The 25316-nt window shown below is 43.3% G+C and overlaps 1 protein-coding gene across 5 annotated transcripts in view; it reads left to right on the top strand.

The window, feature by feature from the left end:
• The first annotated feature begins 676 nt into the window (after nt 1–676).
• LOC135992239 (hepatocyte nuclear factor 4-beta-like) overlaps nt 677–25316 on the top strand; it is a 63595-nt gene continuing 38955 nt past the window's right edge. Inside the window, exons 1-4 of one of the 5 annotated variants that reach the window (XM_065641259.1) lie at nt 677–2717; nt 14173–14405; nt 23415–23508; nt 24910–25036. The gene's annotated coding sequence lies outside the window, so the exon portion shown is untranslated. The remainder of the gene's footprint in view (nt 2718–14172; nt 14406–23414; nt 23509–24909; nt 25037–25316) is intronic. The other 4 variants (XM_065641258.1, XM_065641262.1, XM_065641260.1 and 1 more) reach the window with 4 other exon arrangements.

Here is a 25316-nt window from a genome sequence, read left to right on the forward strand (position 1 = left end):
AGTCCTGTTTGCTGCGTGTCAATCACCAACCTGTCAATCACGGCCATGTCTGTGCAGGCTTCGACAGTCGACTGCAGTAGGACACTGCAGTAGCTCTGCCTCACAGCTCCTCTTCACCAGCTCCACAAGGGCTCACATAATGGCATCATTGCTTTAGTTTTCTAAAGCCGTCATGCTTTCCGCTATCCTTCTAAAAATCATGTTTCTGCTGATCTTCAACTGGTTGTCTTTTTTTTTTTTTTTGGTGGGCTCCTCGGAAAAGCTCAGAGTTGCAAGGTACTCCTCTTCCCAGCAGCCCTTCAAACTAACCAAAATTGTTTGGGAGAATCTATGTCAGAAATTGGTTTGGACTGGGCAAGTATGCTCTGACTACCCTTAGGTATAACTGTTTTAAGTGCATCTGAACCAGTATAGTCCTGAATACAGCATCCTACCCAGGATACAGAGGAGAAATGTATTCACTATGAGTTAAGAACATAAATATGTGCTATTGAATTCTCTATTGCGATTCAGTTACCATAAACAGTAATTAAAATAGTTACTGGGCTATCCACTGGCATGAGGAACGTTACATACTGTTATGTTTTCCACAGGCAAAGAGCCAAGCTCGGGCCGAAGTCAGTCTTTTATTTCATGCAAAGGGAATCACAAACATGAGACTTTCCTTCGAAGCCCTGCAATGAGCTCCCCTGAGGCATTTCTCACCCAGAATCGAGATGTCCCCTGCTCCCGGTGCTGTGCAGCCTGCAGACAAGTGACAGACCCTGCAGTCCTTGGGACACATCATTGCATTCCCAGCAAAGCCGTAACTTCTGTTTACTTAAACTTTTCTCCTCTGTGACCTGTGCAGAGCTCTTCTCCTGCAAATGTCCCCCTATCCAGCCTGACTTGGACTTGCTGAAGTGATCTCAGGTGATTTGCGTTGAGAAAGAAGGAGGAAAAAGGTAAGCAAGCTTTGCGAGACCCCTTTGGGAGAAGAGAGCTGAAGTCATTAGTTCTCCTGCCTCTACTCTGAATTTTCTGAGCCTGCCGTTTCCACCTTTAAGTATAACAAGAGCAGTACTATCTCCCAAATGAATGGTTTAAAAAGTAATGCATTGTAAAAAATCTAATCACTTTTATGTTCTTGCTAGCTGGTGTTTTCTCCCAGAGGAACTATTAGTTTCCCTTCTTTCATGCCTTTCTTTTAAAGCCAAGGAAGATCCTTTGCAAATTACAAAAACGCCACAAAACAAAACAAAATCAAACCAGCAAGTGTCAGCTAATTTGCTCCCAGAACCTGGAGCTACACCCATGTGCGAGAGGTCCCAAAGTACCTGAAAGGTCATGAGAAGTGATGCCAGTGGGAGCCTCTTGCTCCCCTTTTTCTCCAGCAGGTTTGCTCCCCTGTGTTCGCTGCAGATGAAGGGTCCACGGACAGTCCCTGTGCCTCAGCCATGGGGGTTATTTAGCTTTGAAGGGTGAAGATGAGCTGGACTGAAAAGACTTTACTCTCATTGGGGCACCTGAAAAATATTTTGGATCTCGAGCTGTTTCAAAATCTGGATGTGAAGCGCTGAAATACCTCACACCTTTTGGCTACGTTTCCTCCCCTGAGCAGATAAAATGCTTGTAGAAGTGATGGACAGTCCTGAAAGCAGCAAAATCCAGCCTTGAGAGGCTTCAGGGACCTTGTAGGGAAACGGAGAGGTATGGACAGTGGTGCCAGCAGAGCAAAGGGCTCAAGACCAAAATCCCTGTTCTAGCTTTTACTCTCTGCAGCTCCTAGCGATGTATCTGTTGGTAAACACATCTAAAAGATTTATATGTAAAGGTGCTGCAGTGAGTAGATCTCGTATAAATAGATTAGATAGAGGAGGTTTGCTTAAAATCAACTGTCAGGCTCTGAAGGTTAATATTTTCCATCCTGAACAACTGTCTGAACATTCAGCTTATATAAATCTCAGCTCTATATTCAACGCTGTTCCAGCTGATGCCACGGCAGTGTGGTTATTCATTTCATCGGATTTCTAGAGGGAAGCTTGATTAAAAAAAAATAGGCAAAAGTACAAAAGGAAAAAAAAAAAAAAGAAAAAAGTAGAAGATGCAGCCAACACATCAGTGATAAAGCGGAGCAGAAGAGACAGCCAGAGCCTTGGACTGCGGCGCGGGACATTGTGTGCTGGAATCAGGAGTTGCTCGAGAGATCAATATTTGTTGCCCTGCCGGTCCAAATGCCAAAGCACTGTGTCACCAAGGGGGAGAAAACCATCGTGTAAATCTGTGCAGAATGAGTGATACGGTGTGATGTGCAGACAGCAGGGGATAATGTAACACGTCTGTAAAAGAAGATATATAGACCCTATACTTGGCTGTTTGGTGGCTGGATTTTTTTTTTTCCCCCTGACTCTGCCTTCTATCTGTGCTCCTGTGTTTTTCTTCCATGTTTCACCCTCACTTTATTCTAGTATTTCCTGAGCCTTGCAAGCACAACTCGTTATCATTCTGGGTCATCACGCCGGCTTCTTTCTAGGGACTGGCTGAGGCAACCTTTTGCACCAAGCAAGGGATCACAGGACTGTTTTTCTCTACCCAGGTTTTTCCACTGCTGTGGGAAGAAGTCACTGGGAAACAGCTTTGCTTTCTGCCATGCGTAGCTGGAGGCAGATGAAAGCTGGGAAGTCTTCCTCTGTATCCAGACAGAGAAGCCCATCTGTGCAGCTGAACAAGGGATGAAGGTATAATAGCATCTGGTCCTCTTCCCCTTGTCCAGGGGAGACCTTGGTCACCAGTCTGTGGGTCTTGGCTTCACACACTTGAGCTGTCACACCTACACACAACCTGCTTACTCAGGGGTTGCAAAGGACTTACTACCCATTTACAAATTCCAAATTTCTGCTCTACTTATTGGATTGCTCATTAATCCTAAATGTCATCTGGACTGCCCAGTGTCCGGCTTAATCTGGAGATGCTCAGCAGAATTTATTTAACATTTCACATGTTCATAACAGGTCAGGCTTCAGCAGCATTTGGGTTGTCTAACTCAATCATGGGTATTTATTTTTGGCCACAGGATTAGCTTACTCACAAAGTTTTTATGCTGTCTGGTGGAGGCTTCTGTGTTACTCTTTGGCTTGTGAACTTGACTTTGGTGTGATGACTAGATGACAGAAAGGGTTTCTGTTTGCTTGGAAGATGCTACCAGATGATGGTAATGGGACCATAAACTCATTGCTGGGATAACATCGGGCTGCAGGCTACAAATTAGCTGTCAAAGTAAGGAAATGCTCATACTCAACCAAAACCAGACTTCACTCACAGTCTTCTGGGGAAAAGAGGCAAACAGAAGGTAACCGCTGCAAAGAAACACGCAGTGGGACAGTCCCAGGAAGAGCAGACGAAGGTGTCAGCAGTTTGCTTTGGTGCACTGAAATCTAGGGCACATCAGCTTTTCCTAGCCACGAATGCTGAGCCTTAGCAAAACCCTGAAATTAATTTTTAAAAGTGCATTTGGTGTCCAGCCAAGGAGCTTTTCCTTGCTAAAACTTTTCCACTATAACTGGCAGAACTGTAACTGCGCATGAAAGATTGCACAACGCTGTCTCCCAGGGCGCCAAACAACAGGGAAAAGGCGAAGAGCATCCCAGATAGATTACAACCAGCACTTAGATGAAACAGTTTCATAACTGTATATGTATATATACCTGCCATGAACCTCTCCATGCTCGGGGTGTAAGGACTGTGATTCACTTCTTAATCTTTCAAGAATTACCAGACAAATATCAAGAAGTCCAGCTACAAGAGATATCAGCAGAAAAAGGCGAGACTTTGGTTTGTTTTAAAAATTGCTCTTATATTGTATTCCTTCTGTGGGTAAGAGAATCTTTCCTGCATTTCTCACTGTAGCCTTTTCTTGACAAATCATTGCAGGCTAACAAAGCTCCTGTATATTTGTGCTGGTTGTGTGTAGTTGTCTGGTTTGTGGTGCAGAGAAATTTAGAGGAGATAAAGCTCTGGCCCCATGTAATTTGGAAGGATCATGACTCTCACTTCCTTGGCACAATATTAAAATCTAAATAAATATTTCTATTTGGTTTTAGAAAGTAATTTAATGATCTAATTTTGATAATGCTTTCCCATACTCACAAAATTCAGGTAGATAGCCCAATTCTTGGTATCTCTTCCATGTCCTCCCCATCTGGTTTTTATCTGTTCACAGAAAGACAATAGCAGTCTTTTGGGAGAGGAAGAGAGAGAAACGAATACCAACAGGATAATTATAGTGGGGGTATGGAGGTCAGAAGAACATCTTAAAGTAATAAGGAAAATGGAGAGATGCATTAGCTGAGTCAATGAAATCTTTGTGGGAGAGGATGAATTCTCTTTTATGTTGTTGAATGACATTTTCCCCCAAAGTTTAAACCAGTGTTGCTTTCTACTGTAACTCACTTTCTGTGGCAGGTTCGTATTGTCTTTCAGATTATGTAGTTTTCACTGTTGAATTTATAGAAAATAGAATGGGTTTTTTAATGCTTAGACTTTTTTCAAGTAAAGGGAAATAAGACAATGGAGTTTTATACAAAAGCTTGCAGAAATATACAGCTGAAGGGCATTTGATTTAAAGTTCAGCCATGTAGTGGTCTCCATAAGTTACCTATAATAAATTTTAAACTCATCCTTGATTATATACTTTTTATAATGCATTTCATGCCTCATTTCCAGGTAGGTTGTGTAAGGGTTATAAATCTGAAACTGGGTCCTTCTTTTACATATGTATGTTGTGTTGATCATGTTTTCACATGACTAAAGGGCAAGGCGAAGCCTATCTAACCTACAAGGTGTCCTTTCCAAAACAATCTTACCTACAGAAACAGAGAGGGGAGAGAACAATGTCGCTTTTTACCGGTTAATAGATGTGAAAATATCTACAGGGTAGCCAACAATAACCTAGCAGAAATCATGAGCTGTTGGAAAGAAAAATACCTTTATACTGGGCTTTGAATAAATGCTGTGGCTTGGAGACAAGTGCAGATATTGCCCAAAAGTTCTGGTTGATACTTTGCCTTTGATGGGTCCCATAGGATGGTGCCATCACCATCCCTGCATCTTGCTGTACCACCCAAAAGTCTTACACATGTCAAAGCCAGAAACAGCAAGCAAAACACTGTGTTTATTTACACGTATTTTTGAATAAGCACAACCTTATTTATATTTATTTCCAGAAGCCTCAAGAGCTTGCAAGGTCTGACTAAGGCTGCTAGGACAGGGTCACTTCTTGGCATGTTCATGACCACGGGACATGCAGAAGGAATCTGCCCAGGATATCACTTCACAGCTTGATGTAACCACAAGGCCACTGTACATTTCACATGCGCTATTGCACCTGACTCACACAGGATGTGGCTTTTTTTTGCCAGCTTGCCCTTGACTGTGGAAATTTGGGCTATTAATCTCTCAAAGGGAGTAAGCGTCTCCGTGGGGTGCTGCAAGGATGGTGGATGTACCCACAGCACAAGGAAATGAGTGGCTGAACCAGAGGGAGGAAGGGATGATGCCCTGATCATCTGAGAAGTGTTACAGCCTGGCAGCAGAATAATTTGTCTCCTGTCTTTCATGCAAAAGGAGAGACAGGCATATTGCTGAGACCTGCTGGGATAATTAATCCCCTGATGGGTCCATCAGTCCTTCAGAAGAGGGTGGCTGGGAGGGACACTGCCTAGACTGCAGCAAAATTTTACCTGATGTGGTCAGTGAGGCAGGAAATGTGCCCAGCATGGGAAAGTACCTAATTTAGCCCAGGGGCTGCTCTTGTTTTCCAAGCTGAGAGTGTGCTTGGAGGCAGAAGCAGTGGAGGGGCGTTGTAAATAAGTTGGCGGATGTATCAAATGCCCAACGCACCTTGAAGCCCGTATCCCTGGTCCATGGCAGTGATGCTCCCCGCTCCCGCCTTGCTGCAGAGCCCTGCGGGCAGGGGTAGGAACAGCCAGTTTTCAGGGAGCTGTTTCAGGGACAGAGATTTACACTGTGTTTGACAAGAGGAAAGTCCATTTCGGCAGCTCCTGTTGGCAGCCGGTGTGCTGCAGGGAGGCAGCGCCCGTTCCTCTGCTTGTTTCCCAGTCCCACATGCTCTGGTTTGGCCCTGGGGACCCGGTGTCCAGGAAAGCAGATAACAGCCCCTGTTCAAGGACAGAATATCTTGTTAAAATATTTTTTCTAATAAAACAGCAGGGACTTGTCTAAGGCTGTTGCCTGCCCGTTCATGAAGCAGAACTAAGAACAAATTCCTCGTGTGCAGCACATTTCTGTTTATGACCTGAAAAGCAGCACACAGATCATCTTAAGGAGCTTCTTTAGACAGAACTGATTTGTCTTGCACCCACCCTCCAACCCCAGAAACAGTCTGTTTTCTGTTTTTTATTTCTTTAAACCTGGCCTTTCTGAAGTGCTCTTTATAGCAGCCAAAATGCTGCCTGCCCGTCCTTTCACTACCTTGCATCGATCCCGTCAGACTCACTGCAATTAGGACCAGTTATTGTCTCCTACCATCCTCGTGTTGCTTTAGGGCTGCCAGCAAAAAAGAGAAATGTGGCTGGCTTCCCCCAAAGCCGGGTTTTAGACCTTCACATCTCCACGTTGCAAGGAACTAAGCACTTAGTTGTTCTCTTTCTGCTTTTTGTTTTCCTGTGGCATGTTGCATCTTTGTGCGTGAGAGTTTGGGCTGTTGCACCAAAGGGTTATTTGCTGTTGGAGTGCCTGGAAGAGATGCTGTGGGGACCCTTCTGCCACTCAGCTATCAAAAAGCAAAAAAAAGAGGGAATTTAAGATGATTTCTGAACTCCTAAGAAAACGAATCTTTAGGAAAACCAGGCTGTGGCTCACATTGATTATTGACCTCATTGCTGACTCCTCCTGGCGTCGTCTCTCTGCAGTTCCTCGCTGTTGTCCCCATCAATGGCTTCGTCAGACCCCAGCACCTCTGCTCTCCTTTGATCTCTTGTCTCTCTTCGTTAGCCTGAGCATGGGATTTGTCAAAACCTTTCCCTCTAAAGGTTGTCAAAACCGGTGAAAGTGCTTTTGACACAGCTTGAAAACGAAAGGTTCTTTGTTTTCATTTCTGTGTTTTTCAACAAAGGTCCAACCTTTTCCACAGCGGGAAGAAATGTTTCCAGTTCATTTCCTTAACAGCTGTAGTATCTTGTATGTTCTCCTTTCCTTCAAATCCTCTCTTAATACCATCTCTGGAAATCTTCTCATGTTCTCCCCAGGAAGTGTTACGTATCTTATCTGTCATGTTCATTTTCTTGTATTTTTTGCCTAATCTAGCTTAAGCTGTAAATACTTCAGGGTGAAGAAATGAGCTACATTTTGGCAGTTTTTCTTTGATATCATTGCCTTAATGTGGGTTAGATCACCAAGAATAAAAGCAGCAGGCTATACTTTCTGCTCAATGCAGGATCACATTTAAAGAAGCTGTGGCTTCTAATATTTTGCATTTTAAAGAAGAGGTGGCTTATGGACAGAAGAATCTGGTGTTCTTCAGCCCTCTGCTATGCAACTGCCCATCAATGTCAGACGTTTTCCTGGTGTTATTCCTTTGTAATAAATAATGGTCATCTCCCCAGTCAGCTAGAACCAACTAAATGCCCGAACGTATTGAGACTCCTGTGGTTTGTCCCTCATCCAAGAAGCCTCTCCAGAGCACCTGAGTGAGTTGAAAATGCAAGTGCGGTGTTGAATTGGCAGTATCTGGACAAGGATGAGATCTTCATAACAGATCTACGTCTTTTCCTGCCGATTTCACTGAACCTGTCACAGCTTGCTGGCCAAAAGCAGGGGCTCTACAATGCAGCTGTTATGACTGTAGCCTCTGAGGTGTGCAAAGGAAACGGTAAAAATATGCATGCAAAATGTATGCAAGTAGAAGCAAATCGAGGATTATGGAAATAGGCAGGTATTTATAAAATAATGGTATTTGCAGTGTCTATTTCCCTGCAGAGATGGAGTTTTTATTATAGTTTTGTCATGGTAACAGTTACTCTGGGCGTGTTTATCAAGGTCCAAGGGTTGACATGATCTGAAACATTTAGAATTTGTGAAACATTTTTAATCTGTTCCGTTAGCTATACTTACAGAAAAACCGTTACTCAAGTCCAGCAGTAAGGGAAGCAAAGGTGGTGTTGATGTCTAGTCCAGCTGAGATAAATTTGAATTTGTTTCTTTCATCGGTGTTCCAAGGAAAAGTGGCAGAAATGACAGACGTGAAGATGGTCTTGCCTATTATGTGATGAAAGTCCTATTTCTTTCTTAAAATGTCACTAATGTTTCAAGACTGCCTTTCCACGGGACGCCAGCAATATTTGGTTATTTCCAACTGGAGGAATATATAAAATAACAGAGAATTGTTACACTTGATAGTTCCTCATGGCTGGTGGTCTGGCAGCTGCCCAGATGATACATACGAACACTTAGAGGAAAGCATCTTGGAGAGTTTTAAAAGCCTTTCTTAGAAATGGATATATGTGTGATTCAGTTCACTTCTTTTCCTCAGCCATGACAAATAAATGTTACCAGTGTCAGGAAGAATAGTCCTGGTGCAGGGCAATGGCAGCTTGTTCAAAGAGGGATTGAAACCTGGAAGCAAAACACTGTCAGCCCTGCCCTTGGAAAAGGAGGAATGTTCTCAGGGAGGGATGTGACATAAAAAGAAAACCCAGAGTGTTTCCTGCCCTCATGCCAAGTTGGTTTTTTTCCTCTTTTCCTCTTCTGGAGGAAAATCAACCCCTTTCCTTGGGGAGAGCCCCATGAAGATGCAATAGACCCCTCGGTCATACCAGAGGAGATTCTGTAGCCTTTGCTTTGTATATGGGAGTCTTGCCCGGCATCGGGGTAATTAATGACTGATATAATTAATCTCATGTTTGAATTTTTTTTAAAAAGCCAATGCAGACTCTAAGTAGTGATTGCCTGAGTCACCGCAGAAGGAAAGAGGTACATTGTGGTGTCTGCTGCAAGACGTATTTCTCTGGAAACAGTGACTAATCCAGCTTTTTCAGCGGAGGATTTGATGTACATCCAGGCTGCATGCATGAATCAGTGCTGAGAATCAACAAACTGCAACTATTTATTTTTTTACTCCCAGAGCTCTCTGTTTTAGCTTCTGGACTGGAAGGACCTGATTTTTTACCTCTTGTGTCCTTTGCATAACTGCAACTGCTGAGAAAGGACCAGAGGGGATGACACCATCGGTCTTCTGCTGCCAGCACGGGGTTCTCCTTTACATATCACCACCTGAAGAGCTGGCAGGTGTCACCTGAACTCACTTTTCAGTCTGATGCAGCATTTGCTCATCTGATGCGATCGGTCTGTAAAACATCGTTAGCGCCAAATCGCAAGTGAGTATTGCAAGTGAGCATTCTGTAAGTATAGCTAACTGAGCACTGTACACATTGACCTTCAGATGACCTACAAGACCTACCGCTAATCACACCCCAATACTTTGCATATGGAAATGATGTTACAATTAAAAGAAATCACCCTTTATGTCAGTAATCCCAACAGTGGATTTGAAAGGAATCATAAGGCTGTAGCGACAAGGACAAAGTGTAAATCATGCAGTAGCAATCCCACCTTGTAAGCAACTACAGGGGCAGTTGTATTTAATAGACCTAACCTTGCTTCAACAGCCTACCCAGCTGGAAGAATATGAGTATTAGGCAGAAAGATAAAAATGTCAGGAGGAGAGTTGGGTCAGATCTGGTATCTGTCCTTTCAACACCAGATTTCCACAGGGGACAAATGGAGGAGACCGAAGCGATGGGCTGCAGGAGGATGGCCACAATTAGGAGTTGCTTTTGAAAGACACTTGCTAACAAAGCCAGAGGTTTTCACAGTTACTGATGTCAATTTAAGTTTCTTCATGTTTCCCTAAATTCTATTTTTCAGTGTGGTCCAAAAGACTATCAAGGACTGTGGCTTAATTTTCCAGTGGTTTGTCAGTATAAAAAAGACGCCATTTCCACACAGCCTGTTGTTCCCAGTGTAAATATGTTTTTAGGCACAGAGCAATATAATCCTACAGATTCGCAGAGAAGCTGCAAAGCCTTCTGGCAGTGTCTAAGGCAACATAAATGCTCCGTTTCCATCGCTTCTATTTATGGAAAACCAAAGCCCGTTTATCTCTCGGATTCCCATGAGATTTTTCTATAGCTTAGTCAAGAACCATGAATTACTGCTGGGTAGGAGTTATTTCAGGGAAGCTGCAGAGGATGGCAGAGGTGGTGCCTCAGCAAACAGCCATAGTGTCTCTAGCCTGGCTTCCAAAAGGGACCATAGTGATGCCCTCTTGTGTTCCCTAAGCAATTCTGACTTATCTAGTTGCAGAAATGAGACTTTCATTTAAAACTCCGTTGATTGAAAGTGATCTTAGATTTCATATCCCTGATCTCTGGCTCCTAAAGCATGGCACCCATAGACCCCTAAACCTGCTGCCTCTGGGAACTGACGGGCAGTTGCTAAAGGGAATTCCAGCCCAAGGCGGGGAAGAATTATGTGTGTCTCCCGTGTGGGGGGAGCAGACCCGAATGGGGATGTACAGGGACACAGGACAGTGAGAAGACACAAAAACCTTCACAACCACGGTAGGTCCTTGGGTCTCCCTCAGTCCCGGCAGGGACACGCACGGCTTTTTTTCCCACAGACATTCTGTCATTGCGAAGTTTTTATTGAGAAATTCCAGACCAAAAAAAATTTTTTTTTAAAAAAAGGAACATTTGAGTTCTCCTGGCTGGACCAAGAGAAATTCCTTGTGGTTTAAATGGGTAGACTTCAGCTATGTGCTGGCAGAAGGCCCAGTTCGAGAAGCGATGGGGGATGCATCGATTGCACCGAGACCTTTCGGAGCCTCCTGCAAGGGCTGCCTGGGTGTCCTCCCAAACGCTCGTGCCACGGCTCGAGGGTGCACCGTGCAACACCACAGTCACGACTTCAGACCCTCGTGTTATGCCACACACACCATGCTGAGGGCTTTACATCAGCCGGCTGATGCTGCTGCTGTTGTGAGATTTGCCCATCACGAATGACACCTTGGCAACCACCGAGGTGCTGTTTCGTTTATGTTTACAGTGTAATAAACACACTTCTCTTTATTTCTGCCGTTAGCACCTAATCTCGGTTTGCAGGAAGCCTCGCGTTTCTGAAGAACTTGGGCAAAAGTAGAGGGCGAAGTGCAGTTATTTCTGGTTTTCTTTAAAAAAAAAGCCCTGAGAGACAGATTATTTATTTATCTTTCTGGATTTCTAGAAGATGACATGAAAGAACATGTAAATCACTCTTGCAATATCATCCCAGGAAGACTAAAGGAAGTAAAGAAGCCAGAAAATAAGTATACAAAATTCTTCCCATAATATTATTTTAAAAATAATTATTTGGAGAAAAATAAGCTTCTAGATAAAATACTCTGGGTTTTGATGAGAATATCACACTTGAAAAATTAAGAATAGTAGGCAAATCTCTTCCTTGTAGAGTTCTAAAAAGCAGAGAATAAAATGAAGTTCCTGATCTATTTCTTATGGAAGATTTTAGCCCACTCAGTATCCGAACAGATGTTCTAAATTAAGTGATATGACTTTGAAAGTCTGGTAATTTTTGCTGGGAGTTTACTAGTTCCTAGGTTTTCAGTCAAGAGGAGCTGTCTTGTCTCCCTGGAGTCCCTCGAATTGGGCTGTAATTTTACAAGAAAGGGCTTTAGCTGCGGAATTTTTCTGCTCCATCAGATGATTTCACATTATACCAGGGTAACAGTGGCTGCATTGTGGAGGTCTTGGTTTTTCTTTCCTGTTGTTGTGCAGGCTGGCCTTACTGCAGATTTAACATCTTAAAGAAATCACACTGCCAGCCTCCTTTTTTTTTTTTCTAGATTTTATTTTTTAATTTTTAAAAGCTGATCTTTTCTCAATCCAGTAGTTCAGGGAGTTGTTACCATTTTAGGAAATCTGAAGTCCTTATGACGATTGTTTTGTTAAATGTGGCCTCAGTTAATAAAAAGAGTGAAATTATTTGAGCCAATTGATTCTTTCTGTAGCACCATGAAGCTCATAGGAGATTCTCTGAGAGCAAAGGTGTGCTGGTAATAGGTTGGCTGGTATTTGGCTGGCCAGATAATGTGTAGTTGCTTATGTAGAGATATGGATCATTCTCTAAGCAAATTATCTATGTAAATAGGATATCTATTGCATCCTTGAAGGCCTTGCCATTTTGCATACGTTTGTAACTGGAAGCAGATAAATCGAAGTCTACCTTTTGCATCTGTCATGAAGAGAAGTAGAAATCATCTCCCTAAGTAAAATTACTGATGTCATTATAGTAACAACCAATGTCATTCTAATGTCCCATTTGCTCGAGTTTTTCACTGGATCGGGGATTTTGTCTTCCAGCTTTCCCTTACACGGTATTTCTCAGATTCATTAAGCTGCTCCCATGTGTTACAGGAGAATAACTGAGGTTTGAAATCTTATCTCGGGCAGTTGGTTTGGACATGGTCCTTCTTTGGTGACCCTCGCTGTGACTGTCGTTGCTGGTGTCACCCCCTTATGAGGTGAAGAGCAACGAGTGCCAGATTAATCAGCCCTTACTGTAATGAAAACCAAAGCCAGTTTGTTTCAGGAAAAAAAAAAAAAAAAGAAAGAGTAGAAGTTGCTGGCCTGGTAAGGAAAGTACTGGAAGAGAGTCGTTTGTGCCAATGTTGGCTCCAGAAAGATGAAGTAGACAGAAAGAGAAGCGTGTTTGGGTTTGGATTCCCTGCACTGAGGCAGAAAACCAAGACTTGCATGCTGTGATAAAATCCCCATGCAAATCATAAATGTGCACAAATCCATTTTGACGTGAAGCGCTGCCAGTTTTGGTCTAAATAGCTGCGAGGAGGTTTTTGCTGTTGCTCTGAGCGGTGGTAACAGTCTGTTCTGGTGCCTCAACCCAAGAAATCCTGGCAGTAAAAATGCTTCCTCCAATAACACCTTCAAGCCTGGCATTGCTTAATGGGCTGTGAGATCACATGGAAGCAGCTGCTTCTCACCATTACAGGGGACACGTTACTCCTCTTAGTCAGTTTTAACACATGGAAACCACAAAATAAGAAGGCGGCCAATCAGGGCTGAAATACGACATTTCCACCTCCACATGCAGGAAACAATAACAGTTCCGTGGTGCTGGCACAAAAGGGACTGGACTCAGCTTTATCGTATTGGGAAAGTAATAAACACCCGTATTTAGGAGAGCTGTAGGTCACTTTGCTCTTCCTGCATACCCACCGTGGTCCTCCTGTTCCTGTCTCCTGCCATCCCACAGAGGAGGTTAAATAACATGAAGGTTTTACTGTGTTGCATGGTGGTAGTGGCTAGAAGATTGCTGAGACCTGGGTTTGTCCATAGTACACTAAGAAGAGGCAGTCTGTGCTCCAAAAAACTCCTTAACCCAAAGAAGCACCTGTAGTAAGTAGTGGTTCCTGGTAAAGAAATATCCAGGTTAGAAGATACCCCTGCTGGGAACTCCATCCCATGTCACAAGGTGGAGATACACCAGCCAGAGGACATGGACCAACCAAGGAGGGCACATCCCCTGTGCATCATGCAAGGCGTGAAGCTGCAGTGAGACCATCTCCAACTGTCCTCCCTGTCAGCTGGAGCAGAACAACCCTTAGACCTGCCCTAGGACATGCTCAACAGCCACACAGGACAAAATTCCAGAATAAGGGAAGGGTGGTGGTCTGCTAGGTAATCTTCAAGCACAGTTTAGACAATGGAAGGTTTTCAGGGAGTTGTTTTGGGTTTTTTTTCTGCACCTGAAGGAAGAAGTGCTACCTACAGAGCAAGGTCAGCTTTTTGGTTGCTATTTCAAATTTTCATTTTTCATATTCATATCTGAAAAAATAAAGGACAAGTACAGAGCTAAGTTTTTACTCTGGCATTCAAGCTAGCAGGGATGTAAGAGCTCAGATTTGAGCTTTCCATTTCATTGCTAAAAGGAAATATTCAATGCAAGCTATGCCACTGGCATAATACTGACGTGTTACGCTGGACCTTTTCAGAAGGGACCTCACCTAGTGGGAATGCTCACTCCTTTCCAACTCTCCTTCTTCTTTTTGTCATCCCTGGAAGAAACTCCTGAATAAATCCGATCATATGTTTTTATTCCTGGAAGACAGAATTCATGGAGAAACATCTTCCTTTGCTCCTGGAAGGACTGTGGCAGAGAACACGAATTATGGTGTATCCTGAGGCTGACAAGAGAATGTCAGAAGTGGGCACCCCTCTGGAGACAGAAATCACCAGTTTCCTTCTTCCTTCTGCTGAAGCCAGAGATATCATGTGTGATGTGACCCTGGTTTTGTTGTTCAACGGGGCCTGTTAACAGCGATTCAGATATCAGGAAAGGTAAGAAATTCCTTCTCCTTACTGTTTGTTTTTCAGGTTGCAAGTGAGTGTGTGAGTGTTCTGCCTAGCTTTATGGGCAACTTGTTTCCTAGAAGTGTTGAAATGGATGATCTAGAGCTTGGCTTTTGCCTCCTGCAGCTGGGAGGGACAGGAATTTTGATATTCCGTTCATATTTGCTGGAACTCACACCCCTCTTCTGAATCAGTGCCTCCAGGTCAGGAGGTCCAGGTCGTTTTACCAGTCATGGCTAAAGGAATAAAAACCCTTCACAAATGCAGAAATCTGACTTTGGAAGTGGAGGACTTTGGAGAGATTCAGCCTGCCCTAAAGATCTGACCTGCAACATACCATTGGATGAATATGTTCTTTTCATATTCTGTGCTTCAGCTCAAAATTGGTCATTCGTAATTTATGGGTCTTTGTAAATATCGGGAAAGAATGAGTGAGATTAAAGGGACTCAGATTGTTTTAAAGTAGCCTTTCAGTAAAACAGGTCAAGAAGCAGATGCAGCAATTCCATCAGCCGTGTTCATTGTCCACAATATGTTTGGAAATCTAACAAGAAAAAAAGAGAGTCCACAGTGTTTTTTGGGCGGGTCATTTCTCTGTTGTTGTTTCTAAACACAGTGTTCTGGAGCCGAACACTTCCAGCCGGTCTTTCTTGTTTGTATCATTACAGTAACAGTTAGTACAAACAGAAGACCACTGGTGTCTTTGCAACTGGGAGCATGAAAGTTGATTTTTAACTTCACAAAGTGTTAGTCATGATCTTCTAAGAGCTTAGACTGTCCGTTGCTTTTTCGTAGTAAAATGACTAGAGATTTGGTCTTGCAATTCACAGTGGTGTTCTCTCCCTCTTGCCTCTCTGCCAAATCCTTGTTACCTGAGTTTTGGAATGGCCAAAGACCTGATGGAACCTGCAGGAATAGTCTTGCCTGACATTCCTTTAATGAAAGGAGCAATGGCAATGTTGATCTCCCTTGGTTGCATCTAAGTACAGTTTAATTCTCTGCGCTTCAGGTCTTGTCTTCAGCCCAGCAAGTGTCATCTGCAGCATCCTCCTGCCCAAATCAGCTTCTGATCTTGCTGGAAAACTTCTTTGTTTCACAGCTTTTTGATGGCAGGTTTTACAACAGGATGTCTGTGTCAGTAGCAACCTTTTGGGAATGTTGCTTGAAGTACCCTGAAAAGTATCACTGAGTGGCAAGGTGCAGATAATAGTATTCTTCACTGCTCACTTGGATGAACTGGGTGAACTGGGAGTTGGCTTTGGCTAGGTGATTTACTCTCCTTTCCACCACTTCACCCATATTTGCCGTTCTTGGACTGTACCTGATGGCAGGCATGTCATAGATGGTTAAAACCAGCATATGTCATGTCTTGATTATGGTTTGATGTGGGATTATTTTATGTCTATCCATCCAAAACCCATTTCTTTGGGACACCAAAACCATAACATTGCTTAATTTTTATGGAATAATATGCTCTTGGCTTCTTGCCCATAATGCAGCAAGTAAAAGTAAAAAAAGGCATGCACTTAGCTTGCACTTTCTCTTCATGCTGACTCTCCCTTCTGCTTTATTTCAAGTTTAGAAGCTTTCTCTTTCTTCTGTCATTTGGAAGAAGACCCCATTTGAGTCTTTGCTCAAATGAGCACTCACATACTTTCTACGAAGCTTTTGTTGGCAGAGGGACAAACCCCACACCTCTGCCTTTCCCATGGTGGGTTTTATCATGATACCGCAAAGCCTGGCTGGTGGGACATGCAGGTTTCTTCAGGCAAAATGGCCTCAATTTCCTGATTTTATAGGAGAAGACCCTGATTATTCAGATACTGGGAATATCAGCAAATAGATTCATTAAAGATGTCAAGGATCAGAGGTGTAAGAATGACACAAATGGATTATGGCTACAAGGGTGATCAGGTACGAGATAATGATTTACAGCAGTTTTATGGCTGGATAGTATCTTTTACTATTACAAACCTACACTTTTCAATCAGTAGATTCCCATTCGCTTTTTCTGTGGTGATCTGTCCAAAAAGGCCCAGGGCAAGAGGTATTTTCTGAACCAGAACCGCTAAGGAGGTACCAACGCTTGACAATAATTTGGATGTGCTCCATGTTTTAACCAATCTAACAAACCCATAAATCTGTTACCACGTAGATGTATGGTTTCTCTCCTCTGTTTTGTTCTCCTGATTAGGAGCTCCATGCTGTGTTTTCGCAGGCTTAGAAGGGCGTAGGAGCAGGCAGTTGATATGGGGAGAGGATGCTAATTGCCAGCTTAAAGTCCTCCCTGATCCAAATCTGTTCCATTGGCACTGTATTTTGTCAAATTAGTGCAGTGGGAAAAGTAGAATCATAGAATGTCCTGGGTTGGAAGGGACTGACAAGGATCATCGAGTCCAACTCCTGTCCCTGAATATGACAACCCCAAAATTCATACCATGTGTCTGAAGGTGTTGTCTAGTCGCTTCTGGAATACTGTATAAGAAGTAACACCAAATGGAAAGCAGGTAAGACAGCCCCATTGGTTATCTGCCCAAATATTACAAACAAAAAAAAGGTACTTCAGCCATATGTTTCTTTTCAGAGAGGAGGAGGACATCAGGAAGTCTCTTAGTCCTTGCTAGGTTGCCAAATGATGGAAAGTTGAAAGACTGCCAGAGAGAACTGAGATGAAAAGCGTTAGCATTTGTTTTTTGGGGGAATAAAACTACCTATCCTGTGGAAAAAAGAAAAAAAGAAAAAAAAAGAAAAAAAAAAAGAAAAAAAAAAGAAAAAAGCCCTGTAGCTCAGTGATACATCTGTCTCTGAAACATATTTGAGTTCTTAAAATAGTCCCTTATTCAGTTTATGATGATTTTTTTCTGAGTTCTTTCAAGTGCTTTTTTTCTGAAGCTCCGTTAGATAGTATGAGACAATTCACACTGGTGTTAGAAACCACCAAAGGAGCCCAGACTGAGAAGCAAGAGGACAAAACTCAAAGGGGCTTTTCTAACCACTCTGAAGATCTTATTTTTTTTGAAAAGAAATACATTCTTAATCAATCTGGAAAATGACACAAAAAAATCACAACAACATGTACTTACAAGAATGCACTTCGAAGAACAGGTTGTTCTTTCAAGCTAAAGTATTTTCACTGCAAAATATTTTGAAGTGGAGCTTTCCTGCAGGATTATTTGTCCAGCCTGTGTACTTTAAGAGCACTGCAGAGGGTTTCAGGTGTTACCTCCCTGCCTCACAGGGTCTTGGGGTGATGAGCTGAATCCCATAAGCAGATGATTTGATTTAAGCACTTAGGGCTGAAGCTACAAAAGAAAATGGTTGCTTGATTGTGGCTTAGCTCAGCATTTCTCAGTCCAAAGTATAGATCCTTAATCTCCTCCTGTTTGGCTGCTGCCTACTCAGAAAGCCCCTGAAAGTCTACAGTGAGGATGCTGAGGCATCAGGATGTCCCCTTCTGAGACCCTGCCTGCTGGTGTCTCTTGAAAAACCAACTGCCACTGCCCTCAAGAAAGGTGGAAGCAGAAATACGAATGTCCATCTCTCCTCATCCCCATCCTTGGATGATGGGCACTCCTCCATGAAGCATTTAGGTCCTCCTCCATTTGGTGTCTCTTCTCCAGAGGTATCTGGTTGTGAGGAGAGGGTGTTCTCAAGGTTTTTTGTAGTCATCAAGCTCAGTCATAGAAAATTTACTGTGTGCTGACCCAGAAAACGACCATCTGCATGACTGCACTGCCTGGCCAATGTGGATACAAGGGCTATCACCCAGGATCCAGCACACAGCATCAGATGTTGAAGTAATTCTTGGCTCAGGGATGACAGAGATGTCTCATACCTCACAGGTGAGTCCTCCAACAACATAGCTCAGTGAATGTGCAGGCGAAGGCTGCGATAAGGCTGAGGAGCCTTCCTCGGGGCATTTATCCAACCATGGAGGTTGTCACAGTGAGACAGGGACCCAGCAACCGGAGCACCTAATTACCCTTGAGAGCTGTGTCTGAAGGAATACTTCTTTTGTCGGCATTTTGCCTTGGCCAGTAGCTCCCTGCTTCCCTGCCCAGCTGTTTTGGAGCCTGGGCCAGGGTGTATTGCTGTCTGCACAGACTGGAAAAGGAACCTTGGCAGCACTGGTCTGCTTTGCACCATAGGATGTCCCGGCTACCTCGGCCCGTCAGGGGATTTAACCTTGCCTGATTTGCCTGCAGTTATGTGCGAGGCACCTCTGGTCTTCAGCCTGGTTCTCAGCACACCAGAGGAGCTCAGCTCGCTATTAATTCATGAGTAAATTATTCTTGCCAACTTTTCATTGTCACAGAAATCCATAAAGAGAGGACTTGCTGTTTTTCTCCCTGTTCCTTTATCCTGCTAGTTTTTTAGGTGCAGTAAAAAGGGCTGCTGTAGTTACCTTCCTCTTGCTGACGAGCTGTGAAGGAACAAACCTCACAAAGCACAGTAGGCTTAACAAGAAAAACTATGTCAGGAGACTAGGTGACGAGCTCATAGCATCTAAGAGAACAACAACAATTCCAAGCAACTACATGACTAATTTGCCTTATGTCATTAAATATGTCTTATCTTGGCGGGGAGAACGGGATTCACATTACTCCAGTGTGTTTTCCTGTTAGCTTGCGCTAATGAAAACAGAAAGCAAAGCAAAGAGCAAGGCCAGTAAGAGAGGAGACACAAGGTGTCCCTTGCAAACCAGATCTCACTCAGTCAAGGCAATAAATCACAGTGGCGTGTTCAAGGGACACTGAGGAACATGGCAACTCACTGGGGCTCTCCACACTTTGTGGGAGCAGAGGTTGAGGTTATTTGTGCGTGATAAGAAGGAAAAGCATGACCTAAATACCAGTGGGCAGTCTTTACTGACAGGTAGGTGACATTCCTCTGCAAGCTTCACTGGGCTGGATGCCCATGAGCTGACTTTTCTTGAACATCTGCATTTATTTTTAAAGTCTTATTAATCCACTCTCTGTGGATCATGTTGAGCAATTTGCCCCCATGATGCCAAAGGAGAGAAGGAAAGAGGGTGGCGTTTAACCTTCTCCCTCTCTTATTCTCAGAGGGGAGATAAGAAGGTCTGGAGGCCTCAGTGCAGCAGGGCTGGATCCTGTCCTTGGAGCCAACAGAAGGATGTTGTCACCAGGTTTCTTAGTATTGCTGAAAGCTCTAAGGTTGGTGAGGACGTGATACTCGGAGAAGACTTACAGTAAGGGTGCTGGAGGCCAAACTGTGAGGTCTCTGCAGCAATGCTTGAAGAACTAACCTTCCATAGAGAAAAGAAAATGTGGATATTTCCTTAGTGGGCTGAAGTCCTCTGCATCAGTGAAAAGAGACACTTGTATTGCTATTTTTGTCTCACTGGCTTGAGCTTTTCTTCCCAGGCTTCCCTGAGGGACATCATTCACTGCTGTGAAGTCCTAAGATGCTAGCAGGATACGTGACCTTAACATTAATGTGGTTTATTGATGTCAGTACTCATGGAAGAGCTGTGGGAAGTCCTTAAACCTCTGGCAGGGTGTATTGGGGAAAGACATTTTGTATCTACCCTTCCTTACCCCACTGTTAGCGGGGTGGGAGCCTGGGCACCGAGCTGGGTGAACATCTGCTCCGATGCAGGAAGGCAGTTCCCATAAGCAGCAAACCAGCATCTGTCAGGCACTTCAGCTACAGCTCGTAATACTTTTTCTCCCTTTCTTCTCTGCCTTTTATCCTTTGATGACTTACCAGGCCGCTCAGACCAGAGGAGATCCCTGGGTCTTCAGAGCAGGCAGTTATCACCATCTTGCGCAGTAGCACAATATCGGAAGAGAGAAATACTTCCCTGAGTTCTGGGGAGAAGTGCAATAACAATTCTCAGAAGGTTTATTTAAACATGGCTGTTTATTTTTGCTGGAGATTGAGTTACCTTCCCTTATAGGAGTAGTGTTTTTGGAATCCTCCTCATTTTGCCTATAATAAATCAGTCGTCTGAAGAAAAGGAGTGGGGCTCTTGGTCATTTTTCTCTGCTTTTCCTCCATCAGCAAGTGAAGGAAATGTCCTAAAAAGAATCATTTATAACAAACTTGCTTTTGACATTGTTGGCAAGTCCTTGGCATGTCGGCTAGATAAATTACCGCCCTATCTCTGGGCAGTCAGAGCACAAAGTCGCAGCTCTTTTGCTTCTAATTGTAGGCTGGCAGGACATCTACTATCAGGCAACACAGAGAATAAAGAACACAAGAATAAAGGCTCACAGCTGGATCTTAGCGAGGGTGGCAGGGGTGGAGGGAGGGGACCCCAGGTCCTGTTATGACTTCAAGCCATACTTTGTCCCAGTGGTTGCCAACAACCACACGGACAACATTTTCTCACTGGCGTTGTGGCTTCTTGCAAATTGTGGGCTTCGTTTCTCAGTATGGGCAAACAACAATGCGAAGTTGCACCCAGAGCTCTTTAATTCTCTGCGAGGGGATGGCGTTTGGGCTGAAGCACAGCAAAGGGACCTCAGGGAAGAGCAGACTGATGGTGAAGGCTAAGACTTCAAAGAAGTTCTGAAATGGCTCTGACTCTTCTCATCCCCATTTTTGAGTGGCTTTTCATTGAGATTTGCTGCTGTGGGCTAAATTGCTTGGAAGCGTTCGGCTGATAGAACAGCTGGAACTAGTAATCTCCAGCATCTAACAGGCTCTATTACGATGATATTTTTCCCCATGAAGCTCTGAAAAGATGGATAACTATTTTTTACCTAATCTTGAATGTATACAGCCAGATAAACTGAGATACATAAGTAGGCCAGTATCAGATAGTGCATCAGCATGTGGGCAAAGGAAGACTGAAAAAACAGAGTGAAAACCTGGCTGCAACAAAGTCAATGGAACTATCATTTTAAGTGCAATTTCCTAGGAAAATTAGTTTTACAGTACCCATCTCTCAGCCCTGCTCACTTTTTTAAGGATTAAGACAGAATAGTGCTGGGAAATGAAATATAGCTACAAAAAAATATCTGCAAGACGGCAGAAATGGAGATGTTTTTCAGGGAAGAAAGACACCTTCCCAGCACTGACCACCATTAATGTGGTAGAAATACCTTTATCTGGGAACCTGGCAGGCCACTCTTTGATGTACTTCAGCTAAAAAATGGTGAGTGTTCAGTTCTTTCTGCTGAGTAGTTTTGTTTCAGCTGCCTCTGTTTGAGCCCTCAATATTATTAGACTTTTCTGTGTATCTTGGCATAAAGGCATTGAGCTTCAAGTAGCATTTACCCATGAGAGTAGTGCATATTGCCCTTTTTCTGTAGTATTTAGGTACATTTTGAAGGTAGCCATACTGCAAAGCTGACCAAATACTCAAGAAAATACAAAAAGTTATGGTTATGTTAGGGAAGGTTTTCGTTGTTTTCAGTTTCCATCTCTCCTTAGTGGGGTTTAGGATTTACAAGAATTTAGGGGTGCATGGTTCAGCTAAAGCATTTCCCCAGATTAGGTTATGTTCATTCTTCGGTCTCCTTTAAAAATATTATAAGAAATGCCATCAGACCATGAAACTCTGAATGTTAAATTAGAGTCTTACACAAATAATCCAGGTTTGGGAGATCTTGTAAAGCTAAGTGGATCCTTTGGCATCAACTAGTTTTATTATGGATGGAGCCACAGCAGAACCACATTAGAAATGGATATTGTTACAACACTTTCAGTATCAACAATGCTACTTGGAAAGGAATAATGTATTCCAGATGGCTATTAAGAATGTCTGTCCTTTTTAGAAGGGATTTTTCTTTTTATTTAGTTGATTTATTCTGATAAAATTTGGGATAATTTAGAATTCTGTCAAATAGTAAACATGAAGATAAGGTTATTCACAGAACAGGCAGGCTGAAAGGTTACTTCCATTTAATTCGATTAGATAGGTTTTCATACTGGTTTTATTTCTTTTATCTCAAGTATTGTAGCTAATTTTTCTTCATGAAAGAGAAGGTAGAGTGCAGTTATTACAGAAGTCAAAACTGCTGGGGTATGTCCAGGGCTTTTGCACATCACTGGCAAGTAATGGGACAGCAGTTACCTGTGTAAGTAGGTGGGTGCAATAACAGCCACTGATGTAAGAGATGAGATTTTGTGCTTGAATAAGACAAACATCTCAAATTGTGATATGTATCACAGTAACATTTCTCACCAGACCTGTATGTAAGTTGCGCACTGCACTGGACCTCAACTGTTTGAAATGAAACCAAACAGATACTCTAAATATGGCTTTGCTTTTCTGCTGAATGCATTTGAGGGAAGTCTGGGTGCTGTTAGGTCAAGCTAAAAGTACTGCAGGCTCACAGGGGCTTGGTTTCTACAGGCTCCAAATCACCTTGTCTCCGTAGGCTCCTTCTTGGTCCTGGTGCTCTGATAACAGCAGTGGTCTGTACAACACTGATGAGGACACAATCAGAATTTCCTTTCCATCACTGATGTCCTTCTGTACCAAGTTATCCTGCTCACAAGGAACAGTGGGCAACACAAGGCTGATGCCACCCCTGGATAGTGCAGGTAAAATATTACCTGAGCAGTCTTGCACAGGACGTTTTTTTAATCCCACTCTGGCTTTCTGGTTTGGCAAGGACTTCAACGCATGATTTCATGCCTGTCCCCAGGCATGACAGTGTGAACAAAGGCTCTTGTGATGTGCCTCAGCTTTTTATTGTCTCTTCTTCTCAAGACTTGCTCTATCTGGGCTCTCTCCCAGCTTCTCCTTAGGCCATAGCTTAGGTCTTTTGAATCAGGTATTCACAGGCCCCCAGGGGCACTGGGGAGCATGAGGATGGGGACAGCAGTGGGATGCAGGCAGGCTGAATCCGGATGGTGCTTCTGCTGAGCAAAGTCCGCGGTGACCTCCGTTGGCAGAGCCCAATGCTCACCGCTGCGCTCTGCAGATCCCTCTCCACCGTTCCCAGCAGCATCCACCCATCTCTTCAGCTGCCAGACTTCCCTCTCAAGACTTTATTTTGCTTTTGTGTGTTTGTCCAGCAGGCACTAGTTGAGCTGCTCGCTGAAAGGCTTTTGAAGATGTTCCCCAGAGCTGGAGGCTGCTGAGCATCAAGTGGTGGAAGTGCTTGAGGAGGTTTGTTAGTCCTGAATGACCAGATTTTTGTTCCGTGTTTGAAACAGATCTGCAGCTAACAAAATATTATGCCCAGGATAACTACCTGAGCCACCTCTCCAAGCCAAAGAGTCATAATAGGGTTCCAGAAATGCCAATATTAAATCCAGAGACATCAACATCAGTGAAGTAGGACTAAATTATCTCCAGCTGGCTCTTGTTCTTGCTTGAGGCACAGAAATAAGTAGCTCCCTTGAAAAGAAGAAAAGATGAAGGCTGTGTTAATGAGGACCATAACAAAGCTTGCACCTCAGGTCACGGTCTTTTTCCAGTCCTATCGAGTTCAGTCAATGACAATATCTCAGCTCCCATCACTTTTCAGCCGCTCCCATCACTTTTCAGCCACTCCCATCACTTTTCTGCCACTCCAGCAAAGCCAAGTTTCCTCTGCAGTGAGGAGGACAGCCGGTCCCACCGCTGGGCCATTGGAGACGTGAGCTGCTCCTGCTTCCAGGGGTGGCTTGGTGTAGGTGACAAACAGAGATCCCTTGAAGCCTACGTTGTTCTTGATTCAATTAGCTGGTTTGAACTCTTAATTATACATTAAGCACAATGAGAACTTGCTACGAAGTGCTTCTGTCCTCACTGATCAGCATCATTGAGTGCAAGTCTTGAAATGTGTAAAGAAAATAATGGGTAAACACTAGTCATTGGTCTATACTAAATGCATTTTAGAATAGCAAAACATGAGCAAATTAAAAATCAGCCTTAGCCTGGATATTCAGAAACATGCACCGTATCTTTCTGGTCAGCTCTTACAACAAAAGGGGTCTTATTAAAAACAAGGATTTCAGACATGAACTATTTACTGCTGTGCCATGTAAGTTCTGCTCTCATATATATCATCCTGATGCCACTATTATTTTTAATTAACATCTGTAGCTTCTCTAGAAAGCCCTACTTACCATATGAATCTATGCATTTAAGTAACCACATTGAAAATGCCTGTATTTACTGATACATCACGTATGGTTAGAGACCTTTTCCCTTGTTTTTGAAGGCTTCTTGAGCACAAAAGTCCACCAGGTGCAACGTTTCGGCAGAAGAGATGTGTGAGAAGCTTTACTTTTGAATGATGACATGAGGAAAGCTAGGAAAAGCTTCCTAGCTATACAGAGGGATGCAGAAAGTTGTAGCTGTTTATAAAAGTGTTGCATTTGTGCAGCACTTCAGCGTGTACTGTTGAGCAAAGTGGGGATGGGCATCATGAGGCATGGAAAACACAAATTCTGTTGGCTGGGATCATGGTGTGAGTAATTATCCCTATGAGAAGGAAGCAGGTGGATTAATTACTGGGCTGCATCTGCAATAAGCAATGAAAGGAAAACATCTGTTTCACATCACCCATTTCTTCTTTTCCAGGATACTCCTCCGGTTTCTTTCTCTGACATTGCAACCTGGAGAGAAGTCATTTCTGTAATGAGACTGTGCAAACATCATGTGTTCCTCTGGGGCCAGGAGTGGAGATGGCCAGGAGCAACAGGACACAGTAAGTAACATCTGGAAACATGTCCTGACTTTTTTGTTTTATTTTCTATTAGATTCTGCCTTGTTCCAATCCCAAGCGAATCTGTTTCCAGTAACTCAAGAATAGTCCTATTAGAGGTGCAGAAAATAAATACAAGAGCCAGCTCTGCTAAGTGACTCATAATATCTCTGCTGCCATCTTGAGTAAGAGGAAAGTCTGAGCATTGGATCAGCCTTTTCCTGTTTGATCAAGTTGCTTAAAGTGGATTTTGTTCAATTAGTCAAGCCAAACTGATATCTGG

Source organism: Caloenas nicobarica, chromosome 9 (genome assembly GCF_036013445.1).
Source record: "Caloenas nicobarica isolate bCalNic1 chromosome 9, bCalNic1.hap1, whole genome shotgun sequence".
NCBI lineage: Eukaryota > Metazoa > Chordata > Aves > Columbiformes > Columbidae > Caloenas > Caloenas nicobarica.